The 12,510-nt window shown below is 51.3% G+C and overlaps 1 protein-coding gene across 10 annotated transcripts in view; it reads left to right on the forward strand.

Annotated features, from left to right (window-relative positions):
• Positions 1 to 12,510, forward strand: part of Wnk2 (WNK lysine deficient protein kinase 2) — a 120,478-nt gene that overhangs the window by 26,052 nt on the left and 81,916 nt on the right. The gene's annotated exons all lie outside the window — the stretch shown is intronic.

The following is a 12,510-nucleotide window of genomic DNA, read 5'->3' on the forward strand; positions in this document are numbered from 1 at the left end:
TTGTCATTTTGGTCCATTATTTTGTCATATGCTTGCATATTCACACAACAGTAATTTTAACATCTAAGTGTTTCAGAAGTAACTGCCCTGTAATTAAGCTATTTGTGGGTCTTTGGGCTTTGGGCAGTTTTGAGTTTGCACTTACAAACTTGGTCATGCATTCATTTATAAATTTTTTATTGAGTAGGCTGTGGATTACAACATGTATCTGTGAATTACTGAAGTCTGATATTAACCAGTCCTTTCTACATCCTGGGCAATACAAGCATCTTAGGACTTTCCAACTCTTTATCCGCTCATCTCTGCTTTATGTGATGTTGTAGGTTATTTAATCCTCCATCTGTTTTGTAACCCATATGACATTATTACTATTGTTCTTTCATATAGTCAGTGTTAATTGAGAATCGCATTTATTCATTCCATTGCTTCCTATTTTTTCCTGGCGTTCCATCTGAGGTCATTGTCTCTTTATCTGAAGATTTCCTCTTTACTTTTCATTTAGTACCTGTTTGCCAGTGATAGCATCTCTGTCTAAAAACAAAACAAAACAAAACAATAACCAAAAAACTTTAGTTAAAGAATCTTTTTGCTGGCTGACTATAGAGTTGTAGGTCAACAGTTCTTTTTTCCCTCTCTCACACTTTAAAGATGTTATTCCATGGTCTTTTCTCATAGTTTCTATTGAAGTCAGTTGTCAGTCTACTTGTAGATCCTTTGAAGGTAGCGTATCTCCCCAACTCCTTTGTTGCTTTTAAGATTCTATTTTTTTTGTGTGTTTACCTTTTAGAAAATTTTAAATGTAATATGCCCTGGTATGATTTTCTTAGTATTTAATCTGTTTAGGGTTTCTAGTACTTTTGGAATCTGTGGATAGCTTTCTTTAGTTTTGGGAAATATTGGGACATTGAAGATAGGTAGGACCTTTCCCTTGTCATCTGTAGTGTACTCTTGTCATTTCTGTATCCATTTGTCCATGTTTTAATCTTGGTGTTTTCTATGACCTGTCTTCCAATTTGCTAATCCTCTCTTCAACTATGTCTAATCTGCTGTTAAACCTGTATATTAATCTCCTAATTTTAGTTTTTAATTCTAGATTTCCATATGATTCTTATTTTGTATATTTAAGTTCTGGTGAAATGATTCATCTTACTTTCTCTTTTCCTGAGCACGATCATCCCAGTAATTTAAAAGTCTGTGTCTGATCATTGCAATATTTGGGTCATCTAGGGATTATTATTGTTTTATTTATCTCCTCCTCCTTTTCATCATCATCATCATGATCATTTTTTATTAATATGTTTTAAAAACTGGAGATGTCTGTGGCTCTGAATGATTTTATCTTTCTCTAGATATTGACTTTTGCTTCTAGGCGGTAGTCAGAGTAAGATCAAATCATCTAATTGAGCCACATCCCCTCATCATTTTTTGAGAGAAGATCTCGCTAAATTGCTGAGGGCCTTGCACGTTGCTGAGACTGGTCTAGAACTTGAGATCCTCCTGCCTCAGCCTCTTGAGCCACTGGGATTACAGGTGTGTACCACTGCACCTGGCCAAAATAATATTGTGTTCTAAACAGATAATCAGCATAAAAACATCACTGAGGTTTAAGAAATTCTTTTTAAACAATACTATGTCTTTGAAGTCTAATGTACTCATAAAATACATCTCAATTGGGACTGGCCTCGTTTCAGGCACTCACTAGACACATGTGTAGCTTTTGTTTTTGGGCCACACTACTTGAGGTGGAGAAGCAGTGATGAATATGGAGAGACAGAACTGTGACATCAACATGAGTGGAGCTGGAGGTTTGTCTCATGTACATGTGTGCTGGGCATCTGCTGCTAGCACAGTGCCTGTTCCAGAGGATGTTATGCCTGGGAGGACCTGTATTCGGCAGATATCCCAGCCTGAGGCCGCATCCTGGTCTTGGACTCTTGTAGACTGGCCTCTGAGGTCATCTTAGATCTTGGTGGGATCATTTGGGCCACCCAGGGCCTTGGAAAGGGAAAAAAGTGAGGTTCAGTGAGTTCATTCTAGGGGTGTCGTAAGAGAATTGAGTCAGACCTGGGTCATAAGCCCCCTCCCCTCCTAAGTGCCCACAGCTTGGGTCTGGGCATCTCCCAGTGTTGGAGGTGTTGAGGGAGGGGGTCTGCTTTCTCAGGCAGGGTCCACAGCAGACTGTCAAGGCCCTGTACCACATGGTACCTGGAGAGCCCTGAGCCTGTGTGGGTTGGAGCAGCTGCAGAGCAAGGTGGAGCCTCCTGAGTTCAAGCCCCAAAGGGGTGGTATCCCCAACAGCCCAACCTCTAGAGCCATCTGAACAGAGTGCACAGGCCTTGCCCTCAGTTGTCCTGCCTGCCCCCAGGACAGGGGGGCTCTGCCTGGCCTCTGCCCACTGGGCCCCGGTCATCTCAGGTGTCCATTCAGGGAGGAGCAGGATGGGCCATCAGGAGGGCTTTCCAGGACAGGGTGCTCTGGCCCAGTGGAGGTTTCTCTCCCTGGCTTGGGCACCCACCGGGACCCCCTGCTCTCATGACCTGCTTGTCTGATGATGGTCTGGGGCTGGTGCAGATGCTTCTCTATAAGGAAATGAAACCAGCATTCCCTTGAGGGAAGCCAAGGCCTCCTCTGCCGCAGCCCACCCTGCCTGGTGTTTGCCACTGCTGTGGGATGCCCGTCTGCGGTGCAGGAGCTGGTCAGGGCCAGGGTTGCCCCGGCCTTGGAAAGTCCTACATCAAGCTGATCGCTCTCTGCCCCAGTTGCCCCTTGTCTGGGTGTCCCTCATCTGTCCACCTCTGGAAGTACACAACCAGGTGTCAGTCACCTGCAGTTTAAGCCAACACTCAGGATTCAAAAGCAGCTTGGAACAGCCTCGTTGGCTTTGGTCTGGTCTTGGAAAGCCACCAGGTGACCATGCTGAGCCTCACCTGGGACCAGGCCCATGCCCCAGGCCTGCAGCCCTCACCCCTTCCTCGGCTTGGTCTGGAGAGGAGTGTTGGGAGGCAAGCCCTGTCCCCGCTCCGTCTGGGGCAGGTGCTCTGGGGTGGGTGACCCCCACTGAGACTTGTTTCTTTCTCCCAGCCATTCCCCAAAATGCAATGACCTGCCAGTGCCTCCTGGCCAGGGTATGGCAGCCGGGGCTGGCCGCTGTCCTGAGCGCTCGGGCAGGCCTCAGCAGGTCTGGGGCTCATGCCCCCTGCCCCTCCATTTTAACAGCCGTACATGGACTGACAGTCACTGTCAGTGTTTCGACTGCCGTAGAGAGTGTGGCTGTGGATCCTGGGAGCCACCCCTGCCCTGAGGAGAGCACGTGGATTACAGGCGTGGCACCCCAGCACAAGTGTACTTGTCATTTAGCTCATGGCCTTCATTAAGGATGCCGGTCCCTGGGAAGATGGCCAGGTGGCATCTGCTCAGGGGCACGGTGTGGCCTGAGGCTCAGCCCATCTGTGGGACCCCAAGGTCAAGAGGGTCCCCCTGGTGCCATCCCGCAGGGTGTAAGAGGCGGTGTGTAGACCAGCACCTTTTCCCAAACCCTGGAGTTCTCGGTCAACCCTGGAAACTTTACAACTTGTTTGGGAATAAAATCCCCACCTGCTCCGCCCAGCCCTGCCTGCTGTCATGGCTCGGCCCCCTGACACCCCCAAGCATGGAGAGTCCAGGCCCCACGCTGCCGAGCGCCCAGCTCTTCCTGGTCAGGACTTCACTCTCCACCACCTGACAGCACAGGATAAGGCCCAAGAGGCATTGCTCCTCTTCTCCCTCCGGGACAGGAGCCCCTGCCCTGAGGCTCTGGCTGCAGGGCTGGGGGTGGTTCACGGCCATTTATCCTGCTATGCTGAGCTGCCCGGAGGTGAGGGCAAGGCCTCCTCCATTCCCCTCGTGGGGTGGCCAATGTCCAGAGCCCACAGGTTGTGCTGAGGGTGCAGCCCACTGGCTGGGGGCGCTGAGCTCCTGGCAAAGCACGTACTGGGCTGGGTGGGGCCCCTGTGTTTATTCATGAAGACGGCAGCTAGGCTGTGCGTCCCAGGACAGTGGGTGGTGAGCCTCTCAGCTTGCCCTGTGTGGTGTGACCTTCACCAACCGTGCATATGAGTAGACCACAGCGAAGCTATCCACTGCGGCCACTCCCTGGCCTTGCGTTCTTGTCATTGAAGGAGCTGCTGGATGGTGATGCCAAGCGCCCTCTGGCCTGCCCGTCCTCCCTCGCCGTCCGGGCAGTGCCTTGCTGTTGCTTTTCCTTGCTGGGTGCCCCCTGACCCCCAGCCTCCCAGGAAAGTGCCGCTGCAGCCAGCTCCGACCTGCCCTCCATGGTGACGACTGAGTCCCGGGAGGAGAGTCGAGCCAGAGGCTCTCTGCTCTCAGGCATGCCCCGGAACCCTCTCTGACCACCAAGAGGCCTGGGGTGCAGACTGCCATCTGCCTGTTTCACAAACAGAGAGCTGGCCTCCAAACTGGGGTTTCACCCTTGGCCTCCCAGATCCTTAGTGCCCTTCATGTTTGTCCACTGGGCCCAAGGCCAAGCGCAGGACAGCTCGGGGTGGAGAGGGGCCCAGGTCAGGCCCGCTGTGCCAGCTGCAGTGCTTGGTGACTCCGTGGATATGTGTGGCTAGACACATCTCACATATCTTGAGGAGACCTTGGGCCTTTCCTGATTCTTGGGGAGAGCGGGACACTGATGCCATAGACGGTGGAGCTGATGACCCACCACCCAAGCCCCAGCTGCTAATGGCAGCATTGTGAAGGCTGGGTAGATGGCTGGGTGGTGCTGAGGCACAGACTGGCCCGCAGGGAGCTGGGGCTGGTCGGTCGAGCTGGCGCTGCTCTTGGGTGACCTGGGGTGTCCGTGGGAAAGTTCGTGCCAGCCGTTACGTTGCTGTGCTGTCCAGCATCGGGTCCAGGAGGCTTACAGTCCCATCAGCCACACCCCATCACGGGTCTGGGCCTCGGGAGAGCTGACCTGCCTGTGTCCCCACTCTCTGTCATTCCTACAATGTCCCCATCCCTGCTGCATGGTGACAGCTTGCTGGCTCCCCACATTGGCCCTGTCAGTGCCTGGAATGTTGTTTTCCATGGGGGAGGTGGTCTCCTGCAGAGAATCAGGGGGTCCCCACAGATGGCCGGCCTACAAACTGAGCTGCCAGGCCAGACTGCAGACCCCACCGTGCATGCCTGGTAATGCCGAGGAGGCCCTGCGGGTGGCCGGCTGGTGCTGTGGAGCTTGGGGTGAAGGATGAAGCCTCTGGCCTCACCGTGCGGGCAGGCGTGTGGGGAGTCCGGGCTGTGCTCTGGCAGACTCCCTCCACCAGCTCCCAAGTGCAAAGGTTCTCAGAGTCAGTGGACGTACACCAGGGTGGGCACCCGCTGCTGGGCCCTGGCTCTCTCCAGGATGATTAAAATTCACCCCTGGATGCCTGAGGTAATTGGGGAAAAGCTCGTACAGCTGGGTAGAGCACGCGTTTTCGGCGAAATTTGTTCTCTTTGTTTTGGTGCATTGCTAATTGGTAATGGTTGCTCAAACCAGAAAAAAAAAAAAAAAGCATCTTTGGCCCTCAGAGTCTTTAGGATCACAGGAAATTAAAAAAAAAAAAAACAGCTATATTCTAGAAAGTGCCAATTCATGGCAGAGAGGTGTGGTAGGCCATCAGAAAAGACCGAGGAAAAGCCGCATCCCGTTATCTGTTCTGCAGGAGTGGAAATATGAATCTGAGCTGGAGTTGGCAGCGATTCTGCTCATGTATCTATGAGACGGCTGACAGAGGTGGCATTTGTGTTCCATGAAAAACATTTCAAAGAACATTTAAAAAGTCAATGTGGCCAAAATGCTGGAAATGGAGAGGGACCTTGATCAAGCCACTCCTGATGTCCAAACCTCTGGACTTACTGCTTACCTGAACAGTTTAAAATAAGTAAGCCAGAATGAGTTAATGCTTTTGATGTTTACATTTAAAATTAATATAGATGATTTACTCTATGGCACCATCTCTTCTCCTGTGTGTAGCTCCCTGGGGCCTCTGTGTCTGTGTGGTGTCTGTGGTGTGTGTGTGTGTGTGTGTGTGTGTGTGTGTGTGTGTGTGTGTGTGTGGTGGGGGCTGGGGGTGGCCTTTGAGAGCGAGGCTTCAAGTCACCTGACACCTCCACCTCCTCCCTCCACCCCTCCCTCCCCTTTGAAAGAAACAGTATTATTTACAGGAGGAGAGAGGGGCTGGACATTCAAGTTCAGGTTTCTGCCTCAGAGGACAATAAACTTCTGGGCACTTTTGACAAAGAAGACTGAGTTTTGGAAAGGCCCAGCTGGCGACTTGCTGCTGAGCCTCTTGTCCTCAGCCTGTGCTCATGGAGGACTTGGCAGCTGGTGGAGTTGGCAGCCTGACGGTGATGCACTCTGTCCTCCGACCGTGGCTCCCCAGGGCCACGTCCATGTCAGCCACTTGTACCTGGGAGTGGCAGGGCGTGCCTTCGGTTAGATAACAGGCCCTTTTTGAGAAATAGCTTGGACCAGCTGCAGTGCTTAGGATGGAGGTGAAGAGGGAACGGGTTTTACGCTGCGCCCTGGGGGGAGCAGGCCCACGAGCGCTTAGCTGCCTCCTTCACAGGCTGTGCTGGTGCCCGCTATGGACAGCTGGCCTTGGGGAGCACCACGACGTCTCCACGGAGCCATTCAAGCTCAAGGCCTGCCTGATGCCCGGGCCCTGTCCCTGGCCCTGTTGTGAGACACCAAGTCATGCCCGCACTCAAATCTGCCCAGAGGCCGCCTCCTGCGCTCCGGGTGGGGTGGGAGCTGCTTGCCATGAGGGCTTCTCCTGGGGGCCAGCCGCTCTGGCTGGCGCTCCCCCATCCCTTCACCCTGTTTTGGCACAGCCCCTAATTACATGTTCATTTGTTTTCTCGTCTGTTGCCTGCGGTCTCCTGAGGTTCCCTCACAGCCAGACGCCAGCCAGGAGCGACTCCCTCCCCCGGCGACACCCAGCCCGACACCTCCAGACCCCACAGGGCAGTGAGCAGCCTGCAAGCCTCCAGCTGGGATGGACCTGGGGATCTGGGAGGGGCGGGGAGGCCCTGTCCACCAGGAAGGCATGGAGCCGGAGGGACACTGGAGTAGTGGGGCAGCCCCAGGAGGTGAAGGGGATGGAAGAGGCACATGTATCCGTTGCAGACCTGAGCCTCCTGTCCCAGGTGTCTGCTGTCCCTGGGGGTGTTGGAATTTGTGTGTGTGAGCACCGAGTGACGTGAGGGAGGTGAGTCCTTGGAGAGGCCAGAGTTTTTTTTTTTTTAATTTTAATTTTTAGTTGTCTGTGGGCCTTTGTTTTATTTATTTATTCATATGTGGTGCTGAGAATCGAACCCAGTGCCTCACCCATGCCAGGCAAGCACTCCACCACTGAGCCACAACCCCAGCCCCAGAGGCCTGAGTTCTTTCAGGGACCTGGGGATCCCACAGTCTCTCCCACCCTGTGCAACTCTGCACCTGGGTCAGTTCTCCACAGAGGACAGTTCTGGACAAGACCCCCAGGGCTCTTTTGTTTGGGCATAAGTCCACAAGGAGACTCCTGACCAGGGTGGTGGCCTTGCGGAGGGATTGTACTTTGCTTGAGGGACTTGGTGCCCTCAACAGTTCTGCTTCTCAGACTTGGACCCCAGGCTGTGCTGCATGCTACCTCTGCCTATGGGGCTGCCTACTTCAGCCACTGCCCATGGGGATATTCTAGCCATGCTGCGACCTTGAGGTGTCGTCGGAAGGGACCAGAGAGGACCCTCTGGTCCTCTTGGTCAACACCATAAACATCCCAAGGTATGTCCCAGGCGGCCCTGGGGTGCTGGACAGGTCCATCAGGACCTGGCCTGTCTTCTGCCTTTGCCGTCTGACTCAAGCTGAGTGGCCCCTGCCCAGCTTGGAGGCTGCTGTCCTGCTTCTGTGCAAGACCACGGGCTGTGTTCCCAGAGCCCGTGAGAGCCGGGTGGCCTCAGAATGTTACTACTGCTTACCGCCTGAGGGGTTTTCACCACCAGAGCTGTGTGGACGCAGTGGGAAGGACATGGGGCCCAGTGATCTTACCTCCCATCTGGGGTGTGGACTGTGTGTAGCCCCGTTGGGTGAGGGCCAGGAGCCCAGCCCTCAGCACCCAGACCTTTAAGAGCAGTGAGACTCTGATAGGATATGGAAATCTGGGAGAGACCAGGTGCTTTCTTCCTGACCTTGCTTGTTGACCTTGAGCCCTCCTAGTAGATTACTTAATGAATTCATTCCATTCATGGGTACAATGTACCACTAACTGGGTTGGTTCTGCTGTCAGGGAGTTGCCAATCTAATGGGGCTGACCGGCCTATGAACCAACATGTGAGGGTAACTTGGACAAGCTCTGTGAGGGACAAAAGACCATGCTCCCAGGACACCCTGGCTGACCTTTAAGTGACCAAGCAGCATGTCACCTTGGGAAAAACAGCCTAGTGGCATAGAAGATACAATGAGGTCCTCCCACTTCCAAGCCCTTCCTAAGGCACCGTGGCTAATAATTTCTGACTTTCGTGTTTTTCATTTTATCAAATTTACTTGGACCTGACATAAAAAAATTGAGGACTGTAGCGATGAGAGTGTAGCTCAGTGTCATGTGCAGGTCCCGTGTTCCATCCCCAGGACTGAGGAAAAAGACTGTAGCCTAGGCAGGGTACTTTCCTCTGCCTCTAATTTTTGTTGTTATGTTGTTCACAGAATGAACGTTTTGCTTAGAAGTCACAAGGAAATGTTTCACATGTTGCTGTTGATTGACGCTGTAAAATACTGGCAAAAATAATTCATGTTGTGAATGACGTCTCAGGTCTGCGACCAGGCCCACAGGAAGGGACTTGGACATGGGAGGTGGGAAGATGTCTTAGTCAGCTTTTTTGTTGCTCTGACCAAAGGACAAGAACAATTTGAGAGGAGGAAAAGTTTATTTGGGGCCTCATGGTTTCAGAAATCTCAGTCCACAGATGACTGGTTCCATTCCTCAGGGCCTGGGGTGAAGTGGGACATCATGGCAGAAGAATGTGGTGGAGGAAAGCAGCTGAGGACATGGTTCCAGGAGGGAAAGTGACACACACACACATACAGAGAGAGAGAGAGAGAGACAGAGAGAAAGAGACAGAGACAGAGAGACACAGAGAGAGACACAGGGAGAGAGAGACAGAGAGACACAGGGAGAGAGAGAGACACAGAGAGAGACACAGGGAGAGTCAGAGTGAGAGACACACACAGAGACAGAGAGACACAGAGAGAGAGAGAGAAAGACAGAGAGAGACAGAGAGAGTGCTATACCCTCTCCAGACCCCCAATGACCCACCTCCTCCAACCACACCCCACCTGCCTTCAGTTACCACTCAGTTAATCCCTATCAGGGGATTAATTCACTGATTAGGTTAAGTCTCTCTTAACCCAGTCATTTCACCTCTAAATCTTTTCGTATTATCTCAAACATGAGCTTTCGGGGGACACCTCATCCAAACCATAACAAGGCTTCCTGAGCAAGCTGACTCAGCTGTGGGGCCATCTTCTTCCTGCTTCCTTCATCCTCGAGACCCACAGGTCAGCTTGGCTGCATCCTTTCTGCTGCATTAAGATGTGTTTTGTGCAAGTTATTCCAGGCGCTTGATTTGCTTGGGACATGTGAGAAGTAAAGTTTTGAGTTCCTGCATGTCTGAAAATGTTTTTTTTTTTTTTTGATACTGGGGATTGAACCCAGAGGCACTTAACCACTGAGTCACATATTTTATCTAGAGACAGGGTCTTGATAAATTTCTTAGGGCCTTGCTAAATAGCTGAGGCTGGCTTTGAACCTGTGATCCTTCTGCCTCAGCCTCTTGAGCTGCTGGGATTACAGGTGTGCGCCACTGAAGATGAGTTTTGATGGCCTGGCTAGATGTGTATTTGGCTGGGTATAGAATTCCAAGTCGGCACTTGGAGGATGCTGTTCCTGTCACCTGCAACCAGTGTTACCAATGAGACTCACTGCCAGGCTGGGCTGTTCCTTTGCAGATAGAACTTGCTCTCAGACCTGAGGATTCTGAAATTTCACTGGAACGGGTTCAGAAGTGGGTCATTTTTCATTTATTCTGATCTGACCTCAGCACGCCCTTTTATCCTATTATTTTACCCCTTCCAGTTTGGAGAAATACTATTCTGCTATTTATACTTCATGTCTGTTCTCAGAACTCCTGTTACAAAGTTGTTCAACTTCCAGGCCGTTCCTTTGTATCTCTTAATGTTTCCCTCTCATTTTTTTTTCTTTCTTTTACTTTTCTCCTTTGATCTTTGAATATTTTCATCTTTTTTTTTAAACATTTGAAAAGTTGAAGTGTAATTTACGTGTAGTGAAACACACAAATCTTAAATATGCACATTGACAGTCTTTGACAAAGGCACACGCGTGCGTAGCCCACATCCTCTGCTACGATGTAGAACATTTCCTCGCTCCCTATGTTCTCTCGGAACTGGCTTCTGCCCACCCAGAGGCAACAGGTGGCAACTCCCCTTGCCTTAGTTCTGTCTCTTCCAGACTCTTACATCCAGATGGGACCATACTGGAAGTGGTCTTGGGTCTGGCTTCTCATCGAGCTTGATTCTTCACCCATGGTGTTGTGAGAATCAGGAATTTTCCCCTTTTGTTGCTGAGTCACATTCCCATGGTGATGGGCATACCGTGGGTCAGCTCGCAGGCACTTGGCCACAGATGTTTTGGCTGCTTCCAGGTGAGGATGTGGCGAACGCAGCTGCTGTGAACACCTTGTGTCTGTCTTTGTGGACTCGTTTCTCTCCACGGGTTCTCGGGGAGGGGAAGGGCTGGCCACAGCAGGTGTAAACCGCCTAAGGACCTCTCCCAGCGGCCTCATGTGAGGAGGGGTCCGTTGTCCCGGCTGCTCAGGAGCTGGAATGATCAGTCTTTACATCTGGCCCCTCTGGGTGGGTGTGAAGTGGCATCTCAGTGTGGTTTTAATTGGCGCTTTCCCGGTGACTAATGATGCTCAGCACCCTTAATGTACCACTGCGGCTTCCGCATCTTCTTTGGTGAAGTATCTGTTAGTGTTTTGTTCTGTTATTGTTACAGAAGTTCTTTATATACGGGGTCCCAGTCCTTTGCTAGATACATGTATTGAGACTAGTTTCTCCATTTTGTGGCTTGGCTTTTATTTTCTTAGATAAATAATCATTTTAATGAGTGGAGCATGGTTTCCATTTTATTATCTAAAGATTAACTTTTTGTACTTAATGATTCATTGGATAATGGAATATCTTATTTTTAAAACCTTGAGTTTTTTTTTTTTTTTTTTTTTAATTTTCAAAAACTCTCTCTTGATTGTTCCTTTTTAAATAGAATCTTGCTCTTCGGTATGCATGTCAACTTCTTGGGTTGTTGTGGGAACATTAATTAATGTTGCCCTTGGTCCCCGAATTATTTGTTTTTCTGGGTTTGGCCGTGTTGATGGTTCCCTTGACCTGGTTCCCTTGACCGTTTGGCTCTGTTGGTGATGGTTGCTGTCTCATCTCAATGATGAGCGAAGGGACCCTTTAGGGCTTGTGTTGTTGCGGGGTGGGGTCTAGCAGGGTCATTAAAGGGTGCAGCCACCATCTGGGACACAATTCCTTAACAAGATGACTCTTACCATGACCTTACAAATCACCTCTCCTTCCATACTGAGTCCAGCTTGGTGTTCTTTGAGGCCCTCTGGATAGATTCCAGGGGCTTGGTTTGCGTTTCCATTCAGCTCTGATCTCTCCCGCCATCTATCCAAATCCTCCTGCTTCCTGTCTCCCTGGAGTTTCTGGGAACCTCTCTGTCCTGTGCTTATTGTGTGTATGGTTGCCATCTGAACACTTGAGTCTTTTTTCTTGCTTTCTCATGGCTCCTGGGTGGGAGGAGGCAGACATTGCCTCAGGGCCTCTTGGACCAGGCCCAGGAGGTGAAGCTGGGTTCCTGGAGGTGAGAAGGTCTGAGTGTGCTTGCTGATGAAAAATGTGGGGAGACGGGGTTGGAAGCACCCAGAAGCCTCGAGTCCACGTGTCTTTCCGTTTATTCTGAGGGCTCGGTGGTAAGAATCCACTAAAGAATTTTGGGAAGGGAAGGGCCAGATCCATAGGGGATAGTGAGGCAGTAGAGCAGGCGGAGGGATGGGGGAGGGGATGGGAGCGGGGCAGGCAGTGCCTAGGGGTGGAGTGGGCCTCAGGGCTGGAGTCCTGCCCTTGGGCTGTGGGCAGAGCTTTTGGGTGGGGGACGCTCAGCTCGCCCACCTTTGAAGGGGTCCTTTAGGCAATGGTGGCATTTGCTTGCTGTTTCCTGTTTTAATTTTGAGGCTCGTGGATTAGTTCTGCTGGGCTGGCCAGGCAGAGTGGCCAGCCGCCAGGGGAGACGAGCTGCCCTCTCCTGCCCCAGAGGGCCCCCCTGCTGGCTCTGCCGAGTCGAGTTTGTCAGGCCTTTTCCTTCCTCACCTCGGCTCTGGTCTCTGGCACTTGTCAGTGTCTCTTCTGGTTCAGTCTCC

The sequence above is a fragment of the Sciurus carolinensis genome, chromosome 15 (genome assembly GCF_902686445.1).
Source record: "Sciurus carolinensis chromosome 15, mSciCar1.2, whole genome shotgun sequence".
Lineage (NCBI taxonomy): Eukaryota > Metazoa > Chordata > Mammalia > Rodentia > Sciuridae > Sciurus > Sciurus carolinensis.